Below are 27,560 nucleotides of genomic sequence, written 5' to 3'. Positions count from 1 at the left end.
GTAAACCGAAACCAATTAATTACTGCAACAAATGACCCGCTTCGGTAGCAGATTTTTCTCTAAAAGGTGTCCATTGAAGGTCTCAAAAGGGGTAGTACCCATTTTAATGCCGACAGCGCCCTGCTTCAGAAGTTACGCTTTTTTACGAAACTCATTCGCATTTTTATTTAAATAATGAGCGCCTCCCACTCATTCACACGGTGTGCAGCTTGTAGGTGGTATCGGACAGATACTTGTAAAAAAGAAAGTTCGTGGATTGGTGCACCCGTTCGCGAATTATTTAGCCCGGGGATTTAACTGAAACACCCTGTATATGCAGCATCACTTCGTACTGAGCTGAGCTTGAACAAAACTAACCATGTATGCACCATTCCCGTTCGGAAAAAGGGAGATAGACTCGAAAGCCGAACCCCGACAGGCAGGCGTTTTTATAACAGAGATTACGTGATCGGCCAGGTGCACGCGGTAGGGGGCGTACAGGGAGGGTTCCCGAAATAGAGTCTACACTTCGACCCCATATAATAACTGGTATACAAAACGAGCCCCACGCTACCTTATAAACACAAACATTCAATATACACGTGGATTTTCCACGTCTTGCCCTCGCATTTGCGAGCATCCCCGTGATATAGAATGTGTCGTGTTCAGTGCTTCCATACTTGGTTTAGTTCCCTTTATTTAGATCATATTCGGGCACCACGTCTATGCACACATATATCAAAACAGAAACAACGTACAACGATGAAACATGAAAGTCACTGAAAAGGTTAGCCAGCTGTAGGGATCGAACCCACATCGTTGATTTCTTAGGCAATTTGAGGCTTTGTTTGTATCTGTCCCGTCTATGTTGTTCCAGCCTCAGAACATCAGTTTCTCTCTTGAGCGTACAAATATTTTCGTACGATAATTTAGAAACGAGACTATACGTCTGGTTATGCGGCCAGACTTGTGCCCGTTACTCCAAAAAAAGTAATTGGATTACCGATGCCGTTACTCTTCTAGCTAAATTAATTGATTGCCGTTACAAATTACTCGACTCAAAATGTAATTGAGTAACGAGTATAAAAGTAACGCGTTACCCGGGCCGTTACTTTCAGTTCATGCAAAAATTTCCGCCGCTGTTTGCTTCGAAAAAAGAGAGAGAGAGAGAAAGAGAAAAACTTCAAAAACTCGCGCGTGAGAAGTGGCAGTAATATTTTTTCCCGCTTACTACAGTGGAATAGCCCAACAAAGACACAGGAAATTGTTATGTTCACAGTCACAGATCATTCAGAGAGCATTGTTATCTTGTCGGACTCTACTTCGAAAGTAATTGGTTATCCGGTAATTGATTACTCAAAATTGTAATCGAATTGCTTGAAAAAACACTCGTTCGCAAATATAATCGATTACTCGAAAAATTACTTAAAAAGTAATTGATTACATGTAACGCAACTACTTGTAACGCTTGTTACGTACACGTGGTTGCGCCCAAACGGATGTTCTGACAATCGGCGCAGCCTTCTTTACCGCGTTTCATTGCGCGTGGACTCGGGCGAGCGTTGGTTACCGTGGCAACAGACGCGTGCGAGACCTTCGGTAGCGGAACGCAAGGAGTTCGCCCGAGATGAACTTTTTTCGCGCGCGCGCGGCAAGTCGCAAGCGAAGAACCAACCGCCGCATTACACGCATGCGCGTTGAGGCGCGTCTCCATCTCTGCGTGAGATGAATTTCAACATGGCGGCCGCTGTAAACGTGGAGAGCATAGGTGTGGCAAGGAACACAATGCAGCATTCATTACGCTTTCATTGAAAGTATAACAGCGGTTTGTTTCGCTCCGGACTTCAACATGGACGTGAAGCGTTCCACGATGACGCTTCGTGGACAAGGACGTCACGAAAGACTCTCATTGGCTCACACTTGCGGTGGACGCATGTACAGTGAACCCTCGATTTATGAACACCCTCGGTTCCCCGAAAAATCGTTCATAAATCGAGGGATTCATAAATTGAAAAATCCGTGAAGTGAGTGCTATCGAGCAAATGGAACAGTATTTCCGAGTTGCGATTGTGTTTATAATGTAATATATCGTGCAATTTTGCTTTCGACCACGCCTTCTGCTGTATCAATCTCACAAAGAACAGACGTTAGCACATTCACACTATGTTTATTATGCAATACTAAGTTGTTTCATTTTGCTTTGGACCTTCCGCTGTGTCAATCTTGTGAAGAAGAGATGTCAGCACATTCGCACTCGATTGGTCTCGGATTTCTTCAGGGATTTTTAACATCTATTTGCGTATTAATCTCCGGGTGACAGCGGCCACCTTATTCATCAGTTGAGGTCAGGAACACTTGGTCGCCCTTGTGCGACCCCGGAAAACCCGTTTCTTGTTCGAATTTCGAGGGGTTAAGAACCGAGGGTCCAATAGCTGGAAAAGGTTTTGTCCATTCAGGCGTCATTCATAAGACCACGGAATAATCCCTTTGAAGGTTTCTGTTGACCTCGGAACGACCCGTTCATAAATTGAGGGCAAAAACGCTGGGCAACTCCTAGTTGGTTCCCAGAAATTCCATTCATTATTCGGATATCGAGGTTCATAAAACGAGGGAAGAATGCATGTAAAAAGTTTGGTTCCTCGTGCTCCTGTTCATAAAACGAGGGAATTCATAAATCGAAGATTCATAAATCGAGGGTTGACTGTATATGTAAACAGACCAGCGGATCGCTTATGTCGCACGTATTCGCTTCGCGCAATGGAACGCAGCAGTGTGTGTGAACCACGCTTTTCGCGTACCAGATACGCGAAATACTCGAGGAACGCAATCGGTAACCTTATTGCGCTTATAAAGGTCGGTCCTCACCGATGCGTTTTGACGCGCAGGCATCCGTTCCGTTGGCCTGTATCCGTCAGTCACCATGACAACGAGCTAACGGAGAGCTCCCACCACAGGGGTGGCATCCAATGCATTGCTCCGTAGACGAAAGCGTGCTGGGCGAACGCAAAGCATCCTGGACAGGTCCTGGTCGCACGTCACAGCAAACGTCAAGGCACACGTGACCTTAAAGATGGCGGTGCCCGTGATCGGCGGCCAAACTCTTTGTAAACAATGCGGTTGTTGTTTCTGGACGACGTTTTGGATGTTTTTCGATCACGGTAATTATTTTTACCCGATAATCTCACAATAAAACGCGCAGTTTTACACATAAAGCCTCGTATTGTTGACAACTTCCAAAGATGTGATGACGACCGCGCGTTAAGAGTTACCGAGCCGATGCGATGTACTTAAACTAAGGTGAAATGGGCTACCATGTTGCGGAAGAAGCACCACATAGTTTACGCTGGCAAAATACGGTCATCTCTCGGTGTTATGACGGCGAAAATATGTCGGTAAGCGGCAAAACGACACGTAAACAAAGTCACATGACCTCAAAATGACGTTTTCTATGACGTGCGACCAGGACAAGATGGCAGTTTTGCCAAAAGCACCCGCTTGAGGGTAGTTACAACAATGGCGGGTTTGTGTCACCCCTGTGGCTCCCACGCACGGACGTAGAAGACTTCGCAACGACTCAACTTTTCCGCGCAGCAGGGCGTTCGACGCAGCAAGGAGACCAATCAGAGCGGCGAACCTGACGCATGCGCAGTTTGTACTTGGTAGGTAAACAGTAATGGCGGCCAACGGAGCAATTACGTTGTGTGGTTTTGTGTATGTGGTGCTGCCATACTGGCATTGCAGTGCAATAAATTGCAGTGCGAAATGGAGGTAACAAGACGAGGCCAGATTATAAAAAAGGCAGTGCAGCGTGAGAACGTGTGTTCTTGTCTCATTCAATTTCTGCTGAAAGAGTAGCGCCGGCGAGGAATGCTGGGCCACAAGAAATCCAACGAAAGCATCGCTGAGCGTCACCGCTTCCGTATCTTCCATATCGAAGCGCTTTTAAAATCGGCTGTATGGGCATGCACTGAACCCACGTCGGTGCGCTTTGTCGACCATGTGTCAACCACCGTCAACAGACGGACGTAGGTCCGTGGCAGTGAGAACATGTCAACGCATTGCGCTGGGTCCCGTGCGCTGGGTCCCGTGGGTGCACTGAGGACCCGTGCCAACGGAACAGATGCCCGTGCGTCAAAACGCATCAGTGAGGACCAACCCTAAGTTTCGTTCATCGTCGAATATGCGCAGCGTCAACGGTCAATGGACGTCATGGAGCTCTCGCAGAACATCTTTGCCTTCCCCCATTTCTCTCAACGCAAACTGGTCGTCCAGGTCGCCCTTGGAACTTGACTTAAGACTTATTCTTAAAAGCCTGTCAAGTGATCAGAGTATAGTGTGGCCTTTAGCTGAAGAGATAAAATGTTGCCCAAACGGTGTCCGCCCTTCTAACGCCCCATTACATAACGAAGCTTCAGTGGACGTGACCCAGTTCGAACATTAAAGGGTATGGAGGCGACTGTTCATTCCATTTTTTATATATACAGTGAACCCTCGTTATTATGACCATGGTCGTTCCCGATAATTTTGGTCATAATGCGGAATTGTCATATTAACGGGGGGCATTTGCAGAGGTTTCACTAAATTGTTCCCCAGGAGTATGGTCGTAAAGCGCGTATGTCAGATTATCGGGGGTCATATTAACGAGGGTTCACTGTAGGTGTTCAAACTCAAACTCGTCACAATCAATCGCGCGGATGCAGTGCGCCTGTCATTTTCGTGACTGTGCTACCTCCAAGCGGTCGCTCGTGGCAAAATGACCGTCTTGTCCCGGTCATGGCATCTGGCATCACTCTGTGAAGTCACGCGCCTTTGTTCCCGTTCCGTTTCAGCGCTTTCTGACGTGCTGCTACTCGCATAAAACCGAGACAGGCGAATATATTCTGCCATTGTAAATTATGCGGTGCTTCTTACCCGAAAAAATCGACGAAAACCCCTTTCTGGGTAAAAAAAAAGGGACAAAGGATGGTACAAGTAAAGACAAACAACAACTGCACTAACTGACAACCAAAGTATTATTCCGTCAAACCAGGTCATCAGTTTCGGTCAGGTCAAACCAGACAGTGAACCATCGTTAATATGGCCCCCGATAACCTGACATACGCGCTTTATACGACCATACTCCTGGGGAACAACGCAGTGAAACCTCTGCAAATCCCCCCCGTAAATATGACAATTCCGCATTATGACCAAAATTTTCGGGGACGACAATGGTCATAATAACGAGGGTTCACTGTAACCTTCGTTAATATGATCCCCGATAACCTCACATACGCGCTTTATACGACCATACTCCTGGGGAACAACGCAGTGAAACCTCTGCAAATCCCCCCCGTAAATATGACAATTCCGCATTATGACCAATATTTTCGGGGACGACAATGGTCATAATAACGAGGGTTCACTGTAACCTTCGTTAATATGATCCCCGATAACCTCACATACGCGCTTTATACGACCATACTCCTGGGGAACAACGCAGTGAGACCTCTGCAAATCCCCCCCGTAAATATGACAATTCCGCATTATGACCAAAATTTTCGGGGACGACAATGGTCATAATAACAGGGTTCACTGTAACCTTCGTTAATATGATCCCCGATAACCTGACATACGCGCTTTATACGACCATACTCCTGGGAAACAACGCAGTGAAACCTCTGCAAATCCCCCCGTAAATATGACAATTCCGCTATTATGACCAAATTTTCGGGGACGACAATGGTCATAATAACGAGGGTTCACTGTAACCTTCGTTAATATGACCCCCGATAACCTGACATACGCGCTTTATACGACCATACTCCTGGGGAACAACGCAGTGAAACCTCTGCAAATCCCCTCCCGTAAATATGACAATTCCGCATTATGACCAAAATTTTCGGTGACGACCATGGTCATAATAACGAGGGTTCACTGTAGTAACGTCCTATCTAAGTTTTAGCATGGCTTTTGGAAAGGTTTTAGTACTGTACCACAATTAGCAGAGGTTGTATACATAACTTTGCAATCAACTTTGCAGCCATGCGATCAATGATAGATCTCAGTTAGATGCGGTATTATTAGACTTCCATAAGGCTTTTGATGTGGTTTCACATAGAGAGCTCATACAGAAAATTAGGACTATTTTTAAGAAGGATACCGTCGTGAGATGGCTATATGATTATCTTTGTAATCGAAAGCCGTTTGTGTGTTTCGGGGTTTTTAATTCAACTCGGAATGAGATCTCTTCTGATGTACCTCAGGGATCAGTGTTGAGTCCATTGCTCTTTCTTTTATTTATCAACGATTTATGCTGCGCTGTGTCAGTTATACCAGTTTCAGTCCAGTTGTCCTTGGGAATGTAACTTGGAACTTACAGCTTACTTTCCCAACAACAACTCGTTAGTGTAACAAGTTTATCTTGCAAGTTAAGTCAGGGCACTCTAAGAAAAAAGTGTGTGAAAAGGTGTTAACTTCTATTGTTAACACCTAGACCAACACAGCGTCTGGTAAAGAGTGTAAAAGGGTGGTAAAAGCAATTATCGTATATCCAAATTGCTGCAAAAGGGCGCACGCCCCCCTCGCTCATCGAATCAGAAGTGGTGACCCTATCATTCGTGGCAGACAGTGACGTAGCAGGTATAGAACTTTGCAACCTTTTAGGCACAACATATGCGACAAACATTACCTCCTAAAAGGTATGACTGCTCCACTTTCTTTTTCTTTTTTTTTTTTTTAGTGTGGCGCACCAGTGGCATGACATGGGATTTCTTGGCTTTCCGTCAGATATTCAGAAGAGGGATGTCAGCACTGGACGCATGCACTAACCTCTTGTCGTGCTCCTTCTGCCTACACAAAAAAAAAAAAAAAAAAAAAATTGTGTAGTGTACTATAGTGTTACGGACATTTAATAAATTTGCTGAAACGAGAGTATTAAACGAACCAATGCTGCGACAGAGGCACACGTGCAGCCGCACCCGACCCTTTCCCGGTATACCATCGGGTGAAGGTATTTCAAAGGGATTTTCCATATTCTCGGCAGGCGCCCTCACGCTGTGCTCGCCAAGGTGTCCTTCATCCATCATCACTGGGAGCAAGATTATCTCTGCTGGCCGGCATTCGATTGCTCTGTCAGCAGCTGATAGACTGGTGTGCGTATTTCTCCACGGGGATGCGTATACACATACGAGAGTTGTGTACAAGACCATTAAGCCTACACGACGGGTTCGCACGATCTCCGATGACCCGCAACGGCTGCCGCGCTTCGTTGCCGGCTCTCACGGCGCCTTTTCATTATCATCCCTACCTTCTTTCATTCGCTGTATTCTCCACTTTCTTTTGTGAGCATGCAGCGTCTTCACTACATCCACAGCACGCTTTCAATTAGTATATAGCCCGCATTGTACGTAATCAGCAGTATCCGTGTGTTCGTACGAGCGATATCCTCACGGAATATTCTAGTGGAAGAGAAAGCGAAAACACTGCTCACAGAGCTGAAGTTTCGTCCCGTGTTATGTTGAGCATTCACACGGTGCGGAATATCGGGAATGGCGTACTGCGCCCTTTGGAGACGACACCGTCAGCGTGTTTTCCTGACACTTAGACGACACTTATAGCAGATGACACTTAGCAGACGACACTGTCAGCGTGTTTTCCTGTCGTCTGCTACGGAATATCTTGTGACCGTGAAGCAGGATATTCCCCGCGGTTAGCATGGGTAAGTTTCTTCTAAGAAATAAGAAAGTTACAGCTTTAGAAAGGTGAAAATAGTACGAGACCCGTATTTTCTAATTTAACGCTCGTCCTGTCCAACCACCGACCCCATGTCGTCATTATCGTTGTTGTCCAACCGCTGAATTAGATTTGTGACTTTTATGACCCCGTGCAACGACATTGCCGTGACCGCCCCGCGATCACTCTCTCCGTTGGACCTGCCTGCTCAAACCTCCTTCTCGCCCCTGTAGGGCGTAGTTTGTGAGAGGGCGCGAGTTGGCTCGGTTGGCTCGGTATGCTCTTTTGCCCGGTAGCAGCACTTACGTACGTTCCATTTTCTTCAAAATTTGTATTCGTTATGCGAGGTACATGCAAACTGGATATCTATATATTGTGAAAAGATCTAGAAGGTGACCAAAGCACTTGCAGTGATATAATGCGCGCGACTTCCTGCAACTTTCGCCGATTTACAATCAGAGTAGGGATCGATCCCGAACCCTACTTCGAAGTCGACCCCCCTAGCAACATGCCGCCATGCGAATCGCTCGGCAATGCACGCGAACACTCAACAAATCCGTTTTTAGAGTACACTACATTTTCGTGCGTTTCCAATCCAAACAATTTTCGTGACATCGAGTAAAAATTGCCAACAACATTGAAAAACAGAGTGTCTGCCAACCTGAAAAATTTGGGAATTGTAAGGGAATTTTGATGTGACTGGAAAAGCCGGGGAAGTTGCCAAAAAGAAGCTGAAGTCAAGGAAATCGCACCTCATTCCATCGTCATTCATGTAGTAGTAGTTGTTGTTGCATACAAGTGCCATAACGATATCGCAGCAATGTTGCCGCGATTAACAGTTCGGCAATACGAGAAGCGCAGAGGATGAAAAGTAGGGCAGCCTCACTCATAACTTCATAAGTGACCTTTAACAAAAAAGAAACAAGGATCATAAATGAGACGTAGTACCCAGTGATGGCCACTAACTACTTCTACAGTAGTGTAACTATAACTACTAACTACTTCGCCGATGGAGTAGTTTAATTAGTAGTCCAACTACTTTTCAGGGGAGGTAGTTGAAACTACTTCTTTAACTACCGCAATGTATTTTAACTACATCTCTAACTACTTAACGTTGTCCATCAACACAAATTTCATTCTATAGTGTTCTTGGACACCTAAATATGAATCACAAGCAACGATAAAAGTGAAGGTTTAGTACACATGCACGACACAATTGCTCTGCACCTCCGTTCTCATCAAACAAGTAGCTCGAGGTAAAAGTCGGAAGCTGGAAGGGAAAACCCTGGTTTTCTTTTAAATAATCAATCAATCAATCAATCAATCAATCGGAAGCACAATCGTGCCGTAAAGCTAGCGGCAAAATCGGAGGTAGTTGGCGCCTGCAGTAGCCTAACTACTGTAGTTAACTACTCGAAATAGTAGTTTAACTAGTAGTTGCACACTACATTTCTGCAAGTATAGTTGATAACTACTTTCCAACTAGAATCAGGTAGTTTAACTAGTAGTTTAACTACATGTAGTTAAACTACTAGTTAAACTACCTGATTGTAGTTAAAAAGTAGTTGTCAACTACTTGCAGAAATGTAGTGGCAACTACTAGTTAAACTACTATTTTAAGTAGTTAACTACAGTAGTTAGGTTGCTGAAGGCGCCAACTACTTCCGAGTTTGCCACAAGCTTTACGGCACGTTTGTGCTTCCGACTTTTACCTTGAGCTACTTGTTTGATGAGAACGAAGGTGCAGAGCAATTGTGTCATGCATGTGTACCAAATCTTCACTCGTAATGCTTGTCTAATGAAGCCTCATTTGATTTGCTGTGAAATAATTCTGCAACTTAGTTTATCGCGTAGGCACAAAAAGAATCCCGCCGCAAGCTTTGTATTTGACGATCGTAGCAATGGCTTGAGCCAAAATTTATTATTGCTTGTGATTCATATTTAGGTGTCCAAGAAAAATACAAGGGATTGGTGTTGGTGGACAACGTTAAGTAGTTAAACTACATTGCAGTAGTTAAAAAAGTAGTTTTAACTACTCCCCCGAAAAGTAGTTGAACTACTAGTTAAACTACTCAATCACAAAGTAGTTAGTAGTTATAGTTAAACTACTGTAGAAGTAGTTAGTGGCCATCACTGATCACTGGTAGTACTAGCAGGAAAAAAAAAAGGTCCTCTTAACTGTTTGCCTGCACTTGTATTCTGTTTGTTTGAATTCAATAAACGATCCGTTTTATGAGTGATCTGTATTAAAACGTAGGAGCAGACACCAAGTTCCCCATGAGAAAACTGATGTTCTGAGGCTTGAACAACATATAGAAAGGACAAATACATACAAAGCCCTACAAAGCCATGTATTTGTCCTTTCTATGTTGTTCCAGCCTCAGAACATCAGTTCTTTCATGTTCAACAGTTGCCGCTCGCGTCGATCCCGTCGTATGATTGTGTGTATGAGTGAGAAAAATGTAAGAGTGAAAGGGGGATGAGGTGAGAGAGAGTGGTTGATGCGTCCCTTCAGATGACACACCCCGAAAGTCGCTGGAGAGGCGTGTTAGCTTAGCTCAATTGGTAGAGCCCTGGACCGGTAATCCAGAAGATGTGGGTTCGAGTCCTACAGCTGGCTAACCTTTTTCAGTGACTTCCTTCTTTCATCTTTCATCATCTTTCACCAAATTCCTGTTTGTTTTGGTGAGAGAATTCGCTCGAAATAGTCAGTAAAAAAAGAACTGTTTGGTTTGATCAGTGAATTCGCTCGAAATAGTCAGTAAAAAAAAAGTCAGGGAATTTGGAAGCTACCATTTGGTGGACACCCTGAAATACTATACGGTCCACTGCCAAGGTGGAAATGACGTCGGCAAAGTGAGATGTCACCCGAGCGCCATATACCGGCCTGACGACGCAATTATGTGCGCATAAAGTATATGCAGTTAGCATTTATCATCATACACTGGGACAAACACGTTTCCATCTCAATGGTTGTTGTCCCGCGGGCCATTTTTATAATTGAGTGTAATTTCTATTCCGCACTCGCATTGCGATGCTTCTAACCTGTCCCTTTCGAGTGGAGGGGGATTAAGCCTGATTGCAACGAAGGGTGGATATAGAGCGAGGAGGAAAGCAGAAGGGCCCTAAAGGTATTTCGACGGAAGAGAACGAACGTACTGGAAGTGACGTATGGCTATAGGGGACAAGTTTGAGCTTCTTTCAAGACCTACACTCTTAAAAATGAACTTCACCTCATAGCACGCTCCTAGCCAACCATTATTTCGAATGATATCGTTATCTGCCCTGATTTGTTGAAAACGGGGGGCGTACGCCATTTCTGTGACACTTATGCTGTTCATAATTGTCACAGAAAAGGCGTACGCCCCGTGCTTTCAATAAATCAGGGCAGATAACGATATCATTCGAGATAATGGTTGGCTAGGAGCGTGCTATGCGGTGAAGTTCATTTTTAAGAGTGTATACAAGTGTCATGGAGATGAGAAGGCTTTGTCGCTATGGGGGATCATTTCGAGACGAATTCCGAAACCGGAATTTCAACGAAAGGAAAGTTAGGTAGCAAGCGAGCTGGTGGTGACGATCCTGCATGACTTGAAAACCCGAGACGAGGTAGGGACAAAAATAGACAAACACAAACACGGTGTGTGTGTTTGTCTTTGTCTGTTTTTGTCCCTATACCTCGTCTCGGGTTTTCAAGTCATGGATCGAAATTTCAGTTTTCTCCCATAGTAAAGAGAAGGAAAAAAACAGAAAACGTTTGAGAGCATTAAACAGTTTAATTTGCGGAAAAAAAAAAACGAGTCTTTCGTGCAGTAGCCTGCTCTTCTAGAGGTTTGAGAACCTGCTACGAATAGTCCAAAATATATCAAACCCAAGTCGCAAAAGAGTAGAATGCGAGGGTTTTTCACGTTCTTTTTTTTTTCTTTTGTTTTTCACGTTCTACGATGTTTTTTTCACGTTTTTTCACGTTCTACGATTTCTCCCATAGACGAGCTCACACTCTCAAGACCCAAGTTTAATCTCGACACATCCTCTCAGTAATCGCTATACCACTTTCCAATCGTCACGCCCGGTTTACAACGCAGCTTCTCGGACAAACCGACGCTACTCTAATTTCCTAAGGTGTGTGTGTCAAAAACATGAAGATGGGCCATATGAACAGCGGACAAAAGCAGGGATGAAAGATGAAAGTCACTGAAAAGGTTAGCCAGCTGTAGGGGTCGAACCCACATCTTCTGGATTGCCGGTCCAGGGCTCTACCAATTGACTTTTTGACAATTGGTGACAATTTTGACAATTTACCAATTGACAATTTACTTTTCAGTGACTTTCATCTTTCATCGTTGATTTCTTAGGCAATTGAGGCTTTGTTTGTATCTGTCCTTGTTGTTCCAGCCTCAGAACATCAGTTTATCTCTTGTTGAAAAGCAGGGAGGAAACATTTGCTGCGTGCACCGCTCCCTGGCAGCCATAATAGCACGTGGCATACCGTCTTCCCCAACGTCTTTCCCATTAATTACGACACGAACGAACCACTCTCGCCCTCAAGAAAACCAGGCGACATCTGACGCTCGCTCTAGCAAAACGGAGCAACCCTGACCGCTTCGTGCCTTTCCACCGCATGCCCTTTTTAACTTGCACGTCATTTACCTTTCAGTTATACGTGGGTTCTCGTACGTTCGTCAACCTGACTTCCCTCATCCTTTCACTCTTTCTCGTCCGCGGAAACGATTATGTAGGTTTCCCTCTCTCTCCTGGTCGGACAGGTTTGTTATTTGTTGGCTCGTCGCTGCCCCGGTGTACAGTCCTCGGCTTCTGCCGCTAATTCTCCCGTGCGTGCTCAACCTGGCCGTTTTCCCTTCTCTTTCCCTCTCTCTCTCTAGATAGGCACGGCCGGTATGGCCACCTGGACGGCTAGAAGAAAGCAAAAAAAACTTCGTAATAATAGCAGCAATAAAACGAGAGGAAGAAGAGCGCCGCCAGCGGTGTGTTTTGGAATTCGTCTGCTTCTCAGAAAGCAGAAGTAATGCCTTCTGGAGTGCCGCGGGATGGCGCGTCTGCCGTCGTCTGCGATGGTTGTCGTCTGCGATGCGATGTGCGCGCTCAAGTTTGTGGCACCAGTAATGTGTGTGTAGTTTGCTAATGACGGAGTTTGCTCGTGCCCAATTAAATGAAATGTTGAGAGAAATAAGTTGTAGCCGTAACTTAGTGGTGCTGTATGAGGAGTTCATGAATGGCACTGTTCTGACAACATACTGAAACTCAGAACGCATCACAGCTTAGCTATAGGTGAACCGAACGCTGGCAGTATGCTGATACATGCCACCTCATTTCTCACCATTCTCTCTCTTTCTCTGTTTTTAATAAACACCCCCCCCCCCCTACCAACCTCATTCACAACGCGCTTGAAGGGGGCAGTAACGGCGCCCGCGCTGTCAGGTGTTTTTTTTTTTCGTATTTCTTTACCTTGATTTTCTTTTTTGAGCCTGGAAAAAACAACCACGCAGGAGGTACTTGATTACAAACAACTGACTCTGGAGTTTCTGATGGACGGCTTACCTATTTTCCGCCGGCTCCGAAATTAGTACATATTTAAATTTCTACATATCTGATCTCAATGAATGAATTAATTAGCGGTAATACAAATATATATCCTTACTCGCACAGTACGACTTCAGCTCCAACTCCCGCTGACTTCACTCTCGTATAATGCTTTTTTTTTTTTTTTTGTTCGAAACTTAGTAGGGTTTTGAAACGCTTTTTATGTCTGGTCTTTGACGTCATCCTATACGAGTGCCTGATACAACGTTTGCTTTCTCTACAATTATATAATACTCATAATATATATAAATCATATAAATATATACTCATAATATATTCTCCGCAAGCCAAAGAAACATTGTATCCGGAACTTGTGTCGGGACCGGAAGAATGACTCGGTCCCCTTTTATAACACAGCGGGCAACTCCCTGCAGGTGGCAGCACCCACGTGGAAGCTTATCGCATGCGGACAAGAATAATGCGACAGTCACGACTGGCAATGGCAAACCGTTTCTTTTTTCTTTTCTTTTTTTTTTCTTTTTTCGACCCAGCGGGAATTCCTGTTCCAACGGCGCAAGAAAGGACACGGTGACGGACGGAGGTCGACGTTCGCGTATTTTAGGCTTTAACATATTTATACGCTTCTGCGGAGATTAGTGTAAGCGGAGATAAAAGAGGGAGTTGGTGTCAAGAATTATCGACTTCTCCCGCATGTTACGATGTCGTCTGGGAACAGGAGCTTTCCTTGTATACGAGAGAGACGGACACCGGTGTGGAATTCTTCTGCGGATCATCCAGGGAGGGAGCTACTGATGGGTGCTTTTTTTTTTTTTTTTTACCCGTAACATAAAAAGGAGAGACGTCACTAAGACGGATCAGTGAGCTGCTGCGAGACGACACAACGGTGGATATACCCGCTCGTGTATTTCACGGGGTTCGAGGCAGAATGCTCGGCAAAGTGTTTGGCGATGTATGCAGACGGGCCCCAAGCAGCACAGCATGTTGGTCCAACATTGGACCAATCTTGGCAATACTGGCCCAATATTGGTCCAGTATTTGTCCAGTATTGGGCCAAGATGTTGTGCTGCTTGGGGCTGTTCAAAAAAAGACCGATTACATCGTACTTGTGGCGAAGCAGAACATAGTTCGCTTTGTTGCTGTGCATGCCGTCCACATCGACGTGATCTTCGCAGTATTTGGGTAGTAATTAACCTGGTTACAAGTTACAAGTAACTTGTAACACGACACACATCTTTCGTGTGTTCTTTGTGCGCTGCCTTTGATGTTGAATTATGCCTCACTAACTCGCCGAAGTTTCCGTCGTTACCGTCTTTGTAACATACAGAGTATATACTTTGTAAGTTACAAGTAACTAGTTACAGTTACAAGTAACTTGTAACAAGTAACTAGTTACAGTTACAAGTAACTTGTAACAAGTAACTAGTTACAGTTACAAGTAACTTGTAACAAGTAACTAGTTACAGTTAAGTTAAGTAACTTGTACAGTTAAGTAACTTGTCGCTGTAACTAGTTAGATACTTTCCTAGAAAAGTAACGTGTAACGGTAACTAGTTATCGCTATTCGCTAAAGTAAATGTAAAATGTAACTGTAACTAGGCGGCAATATTTTCCACGCGTCAGTTCTCTAGCGTTATTTGTTCGTCGGTTCAAATGTCCAGCCATTTCTCCCAAACATTCTACATATTTTGTTATCTCGTACACAGCCAGGATGCCCTAGACTAAATCCCACGACCTTACGGTGGACCATCGGAAATGCTCTCCTTATAACACAGTATAACTAGCTCGAACAGCACATGCGCTAAAGGAATTTTTTTATTTACCTTCGTTTGGCTTTTTCAGAATGTAACTGTAATGTAACTAAGTTATTTTAATGTGCTAACTGTTGCTGTAACTAATTACTTTTCAAAAAGAGTAACTGTGACTGAGTTACTATTTTTGCATTTATCTGTGACCTCGTTACTTTTTTTGAGTATCTTACCCATGACTGGATCTTCGTGCTGGACCAACTAGACCCTCGTCTATTGAACTATGAGGAACGAGCGATCCGAGCCACCATGAATTTTTTTACGATAGGGGCTTTACGTCGCCAGACAACGACGATCCGAAATTTCTTATCTTTCTCATTTTCTCTCTCACACACGTACACTTTCAATTGAAGCAGAGATGGAGAAAGTTCGTGCCAAGTTTGCTTGTCGAAACCTAAGAAGTTTGAGATGAACAAATTAGAATGGCTGAGTCTCGCTCTCGCGTTCTCCTAATCGTCTTGTGTGTTCCTTAAAGTGGGACTCCGCAACGAAATCACCACAAAGATTGTGACACAGCAGTAATCCTTGGGGTTCCATGAACATACATACGAAATATCGCGTTCCCAAAGTGCGCAGATTTTATTCGAACAAATTATTACGAAGTGAGCGCTTCGCCTTTGTGAAGCAAGAGGGCGCTGAAAGCAACACTGCCGACGTCATTCTGCATGGAAGAATGCAAGCTTCGTAGCAGACGACAATGCTCGGTGACGTCACAATATCTTCCTCCGGGCGAACCGCTGTCTGCTTTGCATGTTGGTTTCGGTTTGGTACTGTCATCATTTACGAATTAATTACTCCTAGAAAATGAATGCAAATGTTGTATTCGGTATCAAGGAAGCGATATGTGTTCGGTATGATGCTCACCTAATTTTTTTTTTTTTTTCGAATCCTTGCGAACTCTCCCTTTGAACACAATAAAATCTTGCCTCTTTGTAAGTATAATTCGACATTAAAGGCAGTGCACACAGAACACACAAAGACACGACACACGTCTTCCGTGTGTTCTTTGTGCGCTGCCTTTGATGTTGAATTATGCCTCACTAACTCGCCGAAGTTTCCGTCGTTACCGTCTTTGTAACATACAGAGTATATACTTTGTAAGTACCGTAATTTCACGCATAACCCGCACCTCAGATAAGCCGCAGGTCCCGCTTTTAGGAACGTTTTGAAAGTTTTTTTTTTTTGCAGATAAGCCGCACTCGCAGATAAGTCGCGGGCAATACGACGTGACTGATTTGTGCGACAAATGATACCATAGAGAAGGCCATAAACCCTGTGGTCCCCTCCATACTCCAGGGTCGGCATAGTGTACCACAAATGAGGTCAGCTCTACAGAGTTCTACGAGGAGCCGATTGTGCCCTTGTTGGCCGTTTTTCATGGATTGATGGGTCAGTGGTCTTCCAGAAGACGCGAATCACTGTCACAGTCACTATTAAGCAACTGTTCGTGCATCAGCAGGGCGGTGCTGGTCCAGAGACGCTGTTGGCACTTTCATTAAAACCGGCGTATGCGAAAAATACCAGGAAAAATAGTCATCAGATAAGCCGTACCGGTGGATAAGCCGCAGAGCGCCTGTGAGAAAAAAAATCGCGAATAAGCCGCAGCTAATATCACTCTAAGAAAAAAAGGAGTAAAACGGGGAGTAATTGCAGCTTCTACTCCCCTAGTCTGCAATTACTTCCCATTTTAGACCCCTAACCCGACATTTAGTCCCGACATTTACTCCCCAGGACTGCAAATTGTCACTAAACTTCGCGAATGGTCTCGTGAATGCAAAAGTCTACGTAAATATGTGCCCTTGGTCAATTTGAACGACATAAGGCGGTATAACTCAGACAACGTAGCAATTTTCCAGCCACACAGAGTAAGAAACAGTTAGCGCATCTTTCTTCGCAAATTATGCCCTAGTATGGCGCAAGATTTTCTATCACTCGATATATCACGGTTGACGGTTTGCTTCAAAGTATTTTCATGCATGCGCACCAATTATGTACCTGGAACTCTTATACAACAGCGCGTGAAATGCGGTCTTCACTCGGTGACATTCATTTAGGGTACTCCCGTGCATTTACTCCCGAAAGGGACTATTTTTTGTGGCAATGCAATTACTCCCCAAAAGGAGTAAAAGTACTCCTTTTTTTCTTAGAGTGTACGCGTGAAATTACGGTAGTTATTCCAGGACGAGGCCAAGAGAAACCCGGGCGGTTTATCCCGCGACGCATTGGGGCTCATCTGATCGGACGTATACCTTTCGGCTACCTTCGTTTCTATCTATTATGAGAGTTGTGTGATGTATGCGTGGCGTTTCCCATCCCACGTGACGGGCTATTCGGGTGTTTGTCTAATGGTTTGTCTAATGGTCCTAATGGTCTTCTTCCAAAACCGCACACGCCCGCAAAACCCTTCAGTGACACAGTCGTTATTTCCGCGGGGGCATATAAAGAAAATTACTAGCCACTCTTCAGCGGCACTGATCGCACAAACACAGGGACGGCAACTACCCGACGGTTTATGACTTTTGCCATTTTCCTTTACGTTTCGCCGAAACGTCCCTGAGGTGTGGCGTCGAAAAAAAAAAAAAGCGCTCGTGTAACGTGCCGGATTGTATAACAGCGCCAGAGAGAATTCGTTTCGCGACAGTTTTTGCCATCTCGTAAATGCGAAAGTGGACGAAATTAATTTTTGAAGTTCACTTCCGTTGCGGACGAATTAGGAAATTGTGTCAATTATATGGTTCTCAGTTGTTCGGGTCACGTGTTTTCCTAGATGTCTGGAGGATGATAACGAAATGGTTACGAGCGGGGGTCTATAGTAGTCTGCGGGCCGAATGAAGTAGTCACGCATGATGTTTCTACAGAGAGGTAGAAAAAATTAACAAGGTCCCGGAGCCTTCCACGGGACAAAGAAAAAATGATGATGATGGTTGCAGTTTCTATGGCCGATATCTCTAAAAAATTTGGAAGTTCTCATGTATAGGGTAAAAGTGGTTCATCCCCAAGCAAAAGAGCAGGGTGAAAAGGCACTTGATATTGATAAAATACTTTAAAATAACGTCGAGAAAAAAAATAAAAATAAAAATACGTCAATGCTTTATGATACTTAATAAGATAAATATCTATAATAAATACTATAATAAATCTAATGAATTTATATAGAATAATTCTAGAATGCATAATAATAGGTGACTGCCACTATGTTCTCCGCGAAATAAGTACCTCAAATGTCCATTGTTCTCTATAGATACCGCGTGATCATTGCCAAATATCTATCGTTTAAGAACAGTCTCTATATCCTTTTCCGTAGTTTATACATTCATTCCGGTCTTTCTTGTCCGTTCTTATAATCGCAATAATTCTGCTCCTTAAATTCTGTCGCCCTCCTTCTGAATTAGCTTTTTAAAAAAAATCCTTTTCTTTCTCCGTACGTAGTTCCGGTTTTACTGCTACTACGGCGCCGTCACAATGGATCGTGGTGTGTACAATTACGCGAACAAGAAATGAAAACGTCTCCAAATGAAATAATGGGGGCAAGCGGGCTTTGGAAACTGGGGTCCGTTGTTATTTTGGTGAGCCCAAATGACCGGTGAGCGATGAAGCAGAACCACCTCCACCAAGATTCGAGAAAGGGCAAAGCAAGATGGGGAGGGGTTTCCTTCCTTCCCCCCTCCACGCGGTTCCTTCTTGAAAAAAAGAGCTCACGTTTCAAGAGAAGGCACCTCCTCATCCTCTATAGCGATGAGTTTCCCACAGGAGCTGAGAAGAATGGTTGACTTTTCTCTGTGTGTGTGTGTGCCCACGCACTCGAGTATATGTATAGTGGTCGGAAGACATTATGCCGCCCATAAGGTATCTCTCTCTTTGTGCGCACGTACTATCATCTTCTCTCCCCCACACTCAACGAAGTTCTCCCTCCCTCTTTTACTGCTCTCTACCTGTACTCGCCGATTCTTACCGATTCTTACAATGTGCTGCACATCAGGGTTACGGAGTTGCCACTCCGGAGCTGGAATGATTCCGGAATCGTTCCGCATTTTAGCAGAGCCCGGAATTGAATTGGAATGGAATGGCAAAAAACTGTCGTAGGAATGGGAATGGAATGGTCTGGGTGCCACGGTGGCAGACTTTTTGGTTTCAACGTGGTGGGTTTCTGTCCTCGCACCCTTTGCACCGCACCTGCACACGGTCAAGAGTGAAATAACCAGTGATGGCCACTAACTACTTCTACAGTAGTTTAACTATAACTACTAACTACTTGGCAATTAAGTAGTTTAACTAGTAGTTCAACTACTTTTCAGGGGAGTAGTTAAAACTACTTTTTTAACTACTGCGACGTAGTTTAACTACATCTCTAACTACTTAACGTTGTCCATCACCACCAATCCCTTATAGTGTTCTTGGACATCTAAATATGAGTCTCAAACAATGATAAACTTTGGCTCAGGCCATTGCTACGATCGTCAAATACAAAGGTTGCGGCGGGATTCTTTCTGTGTCTACGAGATAACCTAAGTTGCAGAATTATTTCACAGCAAATGAGGCTTCACTAGACAAGCATTAACAGCGAAGATTTAGTACACATGCATGACACAATTCCTCTGCACCTCCATTCTCATTAAACAAGTAGCTCAAGGTAAAAATCGGAAGCACAATCGTGCCCTAAAGCTTGCGGCAAAATCGGAAGTAGTTGGTGCCTTCAGTAACCTAACTACTGTAGTTAACTACTTAAAATAGTAGTTTAACTAGTAGTTGCCACTACATTTGTGCAAGTAGTTGATAACTACTTTTTAACTACAAGCAGGTAGTTTAACTAGTAGTTTAACTACATGTAGTTAACTACTGGCCATCACTGGAAATAACATTGTCTTTGTGCTTTTTTCCGTGCTCGGTAATGTCAATCTCCTCTAGCACTGCCGGACTTGCCAGTATGGTTACCGGTCCTTTTCTTTTATTGAGGGAATTAAAGGAATGGAATTGAGTTGCCAAGCCATTCCAGGAGTGGGAACTGACCGTACCTTTTCATTCCGAGGAATTGAAAGGAATGGAATTATCGCAAGTCTCCATTCCTCGGGGTGGAATTGGAACGGAATGGGAGACCCCATTCCGCAACTCCGCTGCACGTGCACAGTATACATATTGTCTCTTTGGAAATAAAAACGTGCGAATCTCGAAAGCGAAAAGAACAAGCATATCGAGCTGGTATAGCTCGTCCGTGTGCTCATTGCAAGGTTCTTGGTTCGAACCCAGCAAAGCAACTTGGTAGCAGGGTGCACGTTGCGTAAACACGTCGGTTTGAGCGCACGACGAATAACCCTAGGTAGGAAGGGTAGCCCGATCAATGTGTCAAACCGTTTGTACATCCGATACATCCTCTTCTATAATCTGTTGTAAGCACGACCTACCAGATTATAGCCACCACTCATAATCGGCAAACCCAATGAGGAGCCCGTCCGCACGATCCGCTAGGGGCGCTACTCATCGACGCGCGAGATCTGCATCGTGATTGGACGACGGAAATTTGAATTTTGAACGCGCGGAAGCGGACGCACGATTATCGTTGCAGACGACAGCAACGAAGTTCCTATGAAAACGCGTAGAATGATGATGATAATCAACTTTAAAAGGAAGCACCTCTCGTGGGACATTCACCGCTTGTACAAAAATACTAAGGTAAGCTAAAGTACAGAGTACTGTAAAAATGGAGGCAGCAATGACCGGGCCGATGAGCAGCGCCACCGCTGTAGCCTCCACATGCGGCGCTGGGAAGGGGTCGGTTTGACATGGTCGCTACACTCTAGTAGGTCGTGGTTGTAAGTCATCTTATGAGAGTTTAGTGAGAGCTTCTAGAAAAGCCAGGAGTGAAATAGTTCTAAAAGCGATAAACCCCCCTACCCTACACGCTTGCACTACACGCTTTACCCTGAAAGATGAAAGTCACTGAAAAGGTTAGCCAGCTGTAGGGATCGAACCCACATCTTCCCCAGGCAGCACAATGTACTGAAAGTCGAGTGCAATAGGGGTGGACGGGTAGGTGGATGACCTTGAACAGACTCTTGAAACTAAGGAACATTGATAAGACACATACCGTCCACCCCTATTGCACTCGACTTTCAGTACATTGTGCTGCTTTGGTCTGGATTACCGGTCCAGGGCTCTACCAATTGACCTAAGCTAACACGCCTCTTCAGCGACTTTCGGGGTGCGTCATCTGAAGGGACGACAAAAAAGCCACTCACTCTCACTCACCCTCCCTTCACTCTTACATTTTTTGCTCACTCATATACACATTCATACGACGGAAATCGACGCAAGCGGCACCTGTACGCACCTTTACCCTACACGCTTTACCCTACACATTTTTTACCCTACTGTGAAATACTTTACAGCGACAAATATAACGTTCATCTCTCGGCTTATGGGAATAATGTTGGTAAGCGCTATACAACGGAACAGGTGAAGCATACTACGACCTCTAAATGAGTTTACCATCGAGCGACAGCCGGAGAGTGGTCATAAAAACGTCCGCTTTCGGTCTCTGAAATGGCGCTTTATCTTTTCAGATACCCAAGCGAGGTCATCATCGAGGCACTTTTAATCTATACCAAGGACACCATGTGTGCGAGTCAAGTTCAAAGTGGAAGATACTTCACTGGAGAGTACACCACGAGGATAAAGCGCTGAAGGTAAAGTTCCCTTTTTTTTTTTTTGCTTCAATTTATTAGGTCTCAGAAAAAATAATAATAATACGACAAACGACGCAACTTGAGAAAAGTGAGGGTCGCTTCTTGGTGTCAGTGAGTCAGTGAAGCTTGTGGTTCTTCAGGAAATATTTCTGTACACTAAACACTGCGATATATGGATAGCCTCGCACAACTGCATATTTATTTACGCGATACAACATCAATCTTACACTCATCAAAATGAGTCGTTTTTTGAGTAGCTGAGCGCAATCAAAACAATAGCTATATGATTTTAAATAGGTGCATAGATGTATTCAAGCTGCATTTCGGGCCCCCTTTTTTTGGAGGGGGGTGCGTCCTGAGCTGACTTCACAGGGAACTGTGCCAGCATTTGTCTTAAAGTAACCTAGAAGTTATTTGTAACACCCTCTTTTCGTTCGATAAGACTGTTAGGTAGGCCAGTAAGATCCACCGTGAGAAGTACGTAATTCGCCCCCACACAGTCATAATTATCGCAGAACTTGAATTTAAAGTACGCCGCGAAAAGCGACCGTGCGCAACGGTGGTGAAGAGCAGTACCACCACCCTGTGACCTCACGCTGACGCTACACAGTCCGCGCTCGTTAATTGGTTCACTGTGTCGTCCGCTAGTCAGCTATTCAGGGCTATACGCAGAAGCATTGCCAGACTTGTACACGTTACTAAAAAAAAGTAATTGATTACCGTTACCGTTACCTTGTACGAAAAAGTAATTTTTTACCGTTACAAATTACTGGCCGGAAAAAGTAATGAAGTAATGCCTCGAAAAGTAACGCGTTACTTTGCCAATTACTTTCGATATCTTAGAAAACGATACAAAAAAAGATAGAAAAAATGATATCCACATAAAAAAAAAGAAAAGGAAACTGAGCGTCGACATCGTTGTGATATCGACAGTATTCCGCACAAGACTGACAGGGGCTCGTGGTCACAAGAGTGGCATTAGGTTATCGGGGTCCGGAGTTCTGCGAAAAATGTGTCGAGAGGTTGAGAGTTTTGAGAGTTCTGTGAAAAGAGTCCCAACTGGGACTCCTACAAATGACTCATCAGGTTCACGGTACAACCTACAGTCCAACTTACTGCATACAGGCCGGGTTACGGATAGATAGTACACATGAATGGGGAGAGGACAGTGGACTCAAAAATACACTACACGTGCGGAGCACTGTGGCAATTGACCTCGGGTTCCTCGGGTAAGTAATTGTTGCGGGAAAAGTCCTAGGGATAAGACAGCTGCCTTGCACTGAACTTGCAGAGGGCAGTTGGTTTTGTCTTCTCGCGGCGGTGAATCATCCCATATATGTGTGTGTGCGTCGTCCCGAACAATGTGGATTCTTTAGTTTCCAAGTAATCGATTACTTGGTAATTGATTACTGAAAATTGTAATTGAATTACTAAAAAAATTACTGGGCCCCAAAAGTAATCGATTACGTTACAAATTACTCAAAAAAGTAATTGATTACTAGTAACGCAATTACCCGTTACACGTTACGTACAAGTCTGAGCATTGCACACAGGGAACAATGAAATCCTCCATCCTCACGGTCACCCCTTCAATTCCTAATCTCTCCCTAGGGAACAGGTTTACCGGCTACAAAAGGAGAAAGCCCTCACACAGAAAAAGAAAAAAAAAAAAAACACGCGCTGACCTCAACTGACCGCGCAGACGGCATGACGTCACTGTCGTTCCTTCTCATCCTCGTTACACCCCGGGGGGCGAGTCGAGAGGGAACCAGGGCGCCTGTGTTTGTGTACGTTTCCTTTCCTTTTCTTTTCTTTTTTTTTTCTGAAAAAAAAAACGTTCAAATGCATGCATCAAAACCTTCTGTGCTGTTCAGCACATTTCAAACTGAAAATATTTTGAATGGCCCTCTGTCCTCCTTCAAACTAGCAGATTCTCGTTATAGGTGCAACACCCTGCATATGCAGTGCTGGAGCGTAAAGGTCGATCGACTTTGCATTTTGGCTCGTATTTCCGACACAATGGGGAGCACAATAGATACCAGAAAGCATTGTTGCTGGGATGTCTGGACAGCCATATATCCTTTTCGGTCTTTCGGAAGACGAACGCGGCTGCGAAAAAAAAAAAAAAAAAGAAGCCCGATACCATGTCATGCACGAGTGCCTCCCTCCAACTCGTCCGGAGCATGCGCAGTCGGCACAGGAATGGTCATATGTGCCATCAGTTGTTTTTATTTCTGACTTCATTGGCGACGCTCTCACACTGACGGATGGGCATCACGTGACCTTCTCACGCCACCCAAAATAAGGCCCAGACAGCTGTCCTGTGCTGGTACATAGCGACGTCTTAGTTATAATCAGGGGGTGACTTTTTCGGGTTCAACCCGATCCCGCCCGGTTATCCCCCCCCCCCCCGGAATAACCTCCGACCAGTTCGGGTTAAACCCGATTTCTCACCGAATTCAAGTCACTATGAAATCCTCAAGTGACGTTTCGACTGAGGACGAACAAATGTAGCCACGTGTTCACTTAAGGGGTCACTTAAGGGTTCAGTTAAGGTCACTTGAGTTCCCAGCAATACACCCATGTGTGTCAACACTGTCTATGCCTTCGGGGATTGCCGCTGTAAGGTCACGATCTCGCAAAACAAAACAAAAAAAACAAAAATAAAAAATAAAAGATTAGGAAAGGACTTAATAGACAAGAGGAAAAAAGAAAACACCCGAAAGCACAATTATCGCCGGATTTCTCCTGGAATTACAGATTTAAAAATACCGCCCGATTTTTACACCCCCCCTCCCCTTGAATCTGAGAAGGGTATTTAACCCGAAAAAAGTCACTCCCTAGTTATAATCTGCTAATAATAAATAATAATAATAAATAATAATAATAATAATAATAATAATAAACTAATAACAATAACTAATAATCTCCTAAGAGCTTAGGCTTCTCTTTTCTGACATACATATATACGATATCGATATCGCACAACGCTGAGCTCACAGCCAATCGCAATCAGTTTTTGTTTTAATTCGGTGCTAACGCCGCGAAACAACTGTGGCTATGAGCGGCGTACAGACATGAACACATGGAGAGAGGACAGCAGGAATGAGGGGGGGTTATTATGCGTCCTTGGCCGACTTCAGGGGGAACTGTGCCGACGTCCGTCTGGAAAGTCTTCGGAACACACAGGGAAAACGTCAGACAGCACAGTCGGTGACAGGATTCGAACCCGTAAATCACAATCAGTGAATCCATCAATCAATCAATCAATCGGGAGCCTTCCCGTTCGGCTCACTGCTCGGCTGTACGACCGCAATCAACTTCTACCGACTTTTAATGCCCGCCGCCCAGTTATTCGTTGATTTTGAAATAGTTACGAACAGTTTTGACGCAAAGAGGCGCTTATATATGTGTTGCGTCGATACACAGTATATGCACACTGCACAACGTTTGCTTGCTCAGTGTGAAACTTGCAGTTCAGTTCAAACTTGCAAAGTGTAGTTTATCCCTAATAACGAACAAGTGCCACACGACTGCGTATACGACTTCGTGATGAGCGTTTGTAGTTGGGTCCGTCAAACACTCTCAGCAAAACAAAATGTTAAACGTACATGATCGTATCTTTATACAAAAGGAAAGTAGCGAAAGGCTGCACGTATAATACCCCTGTCACACGGGCATTTCGATCCTTCTCAAATCCGATCTGCATCGAACTTCCCGAGCACGCTCGAGTTTTGACGCTGCTACACAACTCCCCACTCTCCAAGGCCGAAAATAAAGTTGTTGTTGTTGTTGTTGACGCTGCTACACGGCCACTTTCAATGCGCATTGAATGGTTGACCTGTGCAAATGGATAAACCGAACTCATTAATTTCGCGTTTCCTCTATAACAGCGATATTAGTGGTAATTTATCGTATACCGATGTAAGCATCATTTGTAGCTTCGCGCGCATGTCCGTCTTAACTTATGACAGTTCACCGGGGTCGAGGATGCAAATGGCGGCCGTCGAGCCGCCTCGAAATTCTCAATCCTGTTATGGGAACTGTCTTGAGTCAAGCAGGATCAAAGTTCGATCCTGCTTGGAAGCGGCCGTGTAGCACCATCCGATCTGCATTGGGTTCAAGCAGGTTCGGTCGAGCAGGATCGAAAATGCCCGTGTGACAGGGGTATTATTTGTTCCACGCTATCTTTGTCGAAGTGTGTTCGGACGGCATTCGTGCTTCTAAGTGCTTCAAGTGCTCCTAAGGTTGGAACGCACGACCAGGGATCCCCCCTTCACACACCCCTAATGCCTCCAACCAAAATCTTGCAACACCCCCCAAGTATGCCTGCCAACAACAACAACAACAACATAGATGAATGGATGATGATGATGATGATGATGTGATATGCCTGCCAGAAAGGCAAAAAAAAAAAAGCCGGGAAAGTAACAAATATGGGTGTCACGACACACTGTAAGCTGAAAAACACCCTTATGGGTGTAAATGGCTTGTCCTATAACTGACACCTCTTTTTACACCATATGGTCTTAGAACACACCCTTTGAAATGGTGCTTTTCCTTGAAAATGCCTTCTTTTGCACCCTTTAAACACCCTTTTAGGAGGGTGTTTAACAGGGTGTTTAGGGTGTTTAGGAGGGTGTCAGTTATAGGACAAGCCATTTACACCCATAAGGGTGTTTTTCAGTTTACAGTGCAACGTTCCACGAAAACCTGATATAGGCTGGTCGAAAGATGCACGATGTTTGTGTTGGGAAAACAGTGTGCAACACACAGAAACATATCGTAACACACGAAGAAGCCTGACATTTATCTGTCAACAAAAAAGACATCGCCAATGTCCACCCTGCAAAAGGAAAAAACTCAGACGGAGGCGAGGAAGCGACCTTCCAATGGGAGCGCTCCGAGCAAAATTATAGATTCATTTTATCTCTTTTTGTTTTTGTTTTTTTTCACCCGCGGACGGCGTAGAGCTGAGGGCGATTTGAGAAGCTCTGCGCTAATAAGAGCATCGCTAAAAATACTAGTAGTTAAACAAAGATGAGCCCGTGCGTTTCCTTTGAGAGCAAACTGCCTGACGCTCCGAGCCGGCAGAAAATAGGTGAACAAGACATACTAAAAAAAAAAAAGAGGGGCGACTGAACCGCGGCTGCAAGCGCATCTCTCCCTCTTACGTCAGAGAAGAGCAAAGATGAAAGGTGGTTGTAACTGTATTCGTCCTTGTTGTAGCTAGGGTTGCCACCTTTCGTAGTGAAAAATATCGGCTGAGGGAGAGGAGGTGGAATAGAGGGAAAGGAGGAAACGTTCGCGGGAAAGGGAAAGTAAGTGAGGGGTGGACAGTATAGAGAGAGAGTGAAAGAACGAGCGTACTGGCTCAAGACAACAATGATAATAATAATAATAATGAATAACTAAGAAAACGACTGGTGATTACGGAGTTGGATCTGTGCTCCAGATTTATTCAAGCTGCAGTGGAATGTTGAAAGGAAAACCCTGTAAAAACCCCTATGAAAGGTGTTCAGCCACAAATACCGGCAAAGCGCTGCCGGTATCACCTTCCTACCGGCAACCGGCAGAGAGAGCAAATAAACGGCCGTGCCGGTATAATACCGGCCTGGTGGCAACCCTAGTTGTAGCTCCGCCATGAATTCTCTCTAAAAAAAAAAAAAACAACAGAAAGTAAGGTGTGGTACTCGGAGTAGTTTTACAACTAAAAAAAAAAAAGAACTTGACCAGTAATCACTCCTCATTTGTCGAAAGCGTCACTAACAAGTTAGCATAACGAAAAAGACCTTCCGTTTTCAACAAATGGGGTGGGGGGGGG

General features: G+C 44.5%; 2 protein-coding genes across 2 annotated transcripts in view; one reads left to right on the top strand and one right to left on the bottom strand.

Annotated features, from left to right (window-relative positions):
- The window catches only part of LOC135384244 (uncharacterized), a 92,436-nt gene extending 80,072 nt beyond the window's left edge, over nt 1–12,364 (bottom strand). The window contains exon 1 of the mRNA XM_064613455.1: nt 12,340–12,364. The gene's annotated coding sequence lies outside the window, so the exon portion shown is untranslated. The remainder of the gene's footprint in view (nt 1–12,339) is intronic.
- LOC135384243 (vang-like protein 2) overlaps nt 1–27,560 on the top strand; it is a 90,735-nt gene that overhangs the window by 24,854 nt on the left and 38,321 nt on the right. The window contains exon 2 of the mRNA XM_064613453.1: nt 21,614–21,736. The gene's annotated coding sequence lies outside the window, so the exon portion shown is untranslated. The remainder of the gene's footprint in view (nt 1–21,613; nt 21,737–27,560) is intronic.

Source organism: Ornithodoros turicata, chromosome 2, assembly GCF_037126465.1.
Source record: "Ornithodoros turicata isolate Travis chromosome 2, ASM3712646v1, whole genome shotgun sequence".
Classification (NCBI taxonomy): domain Eukaryota; kingdom Metazoa; phylum Arthropoda; class Arachnida; order Ixodida; family Argasidae; genus Ornithodoros; species Ornithodoros turicata.
The sequence above is the reverse complement of the archived record's forward strand: the minus strand, read 5'-3'. Positions and strand labels throughout refer to the sequence as shown.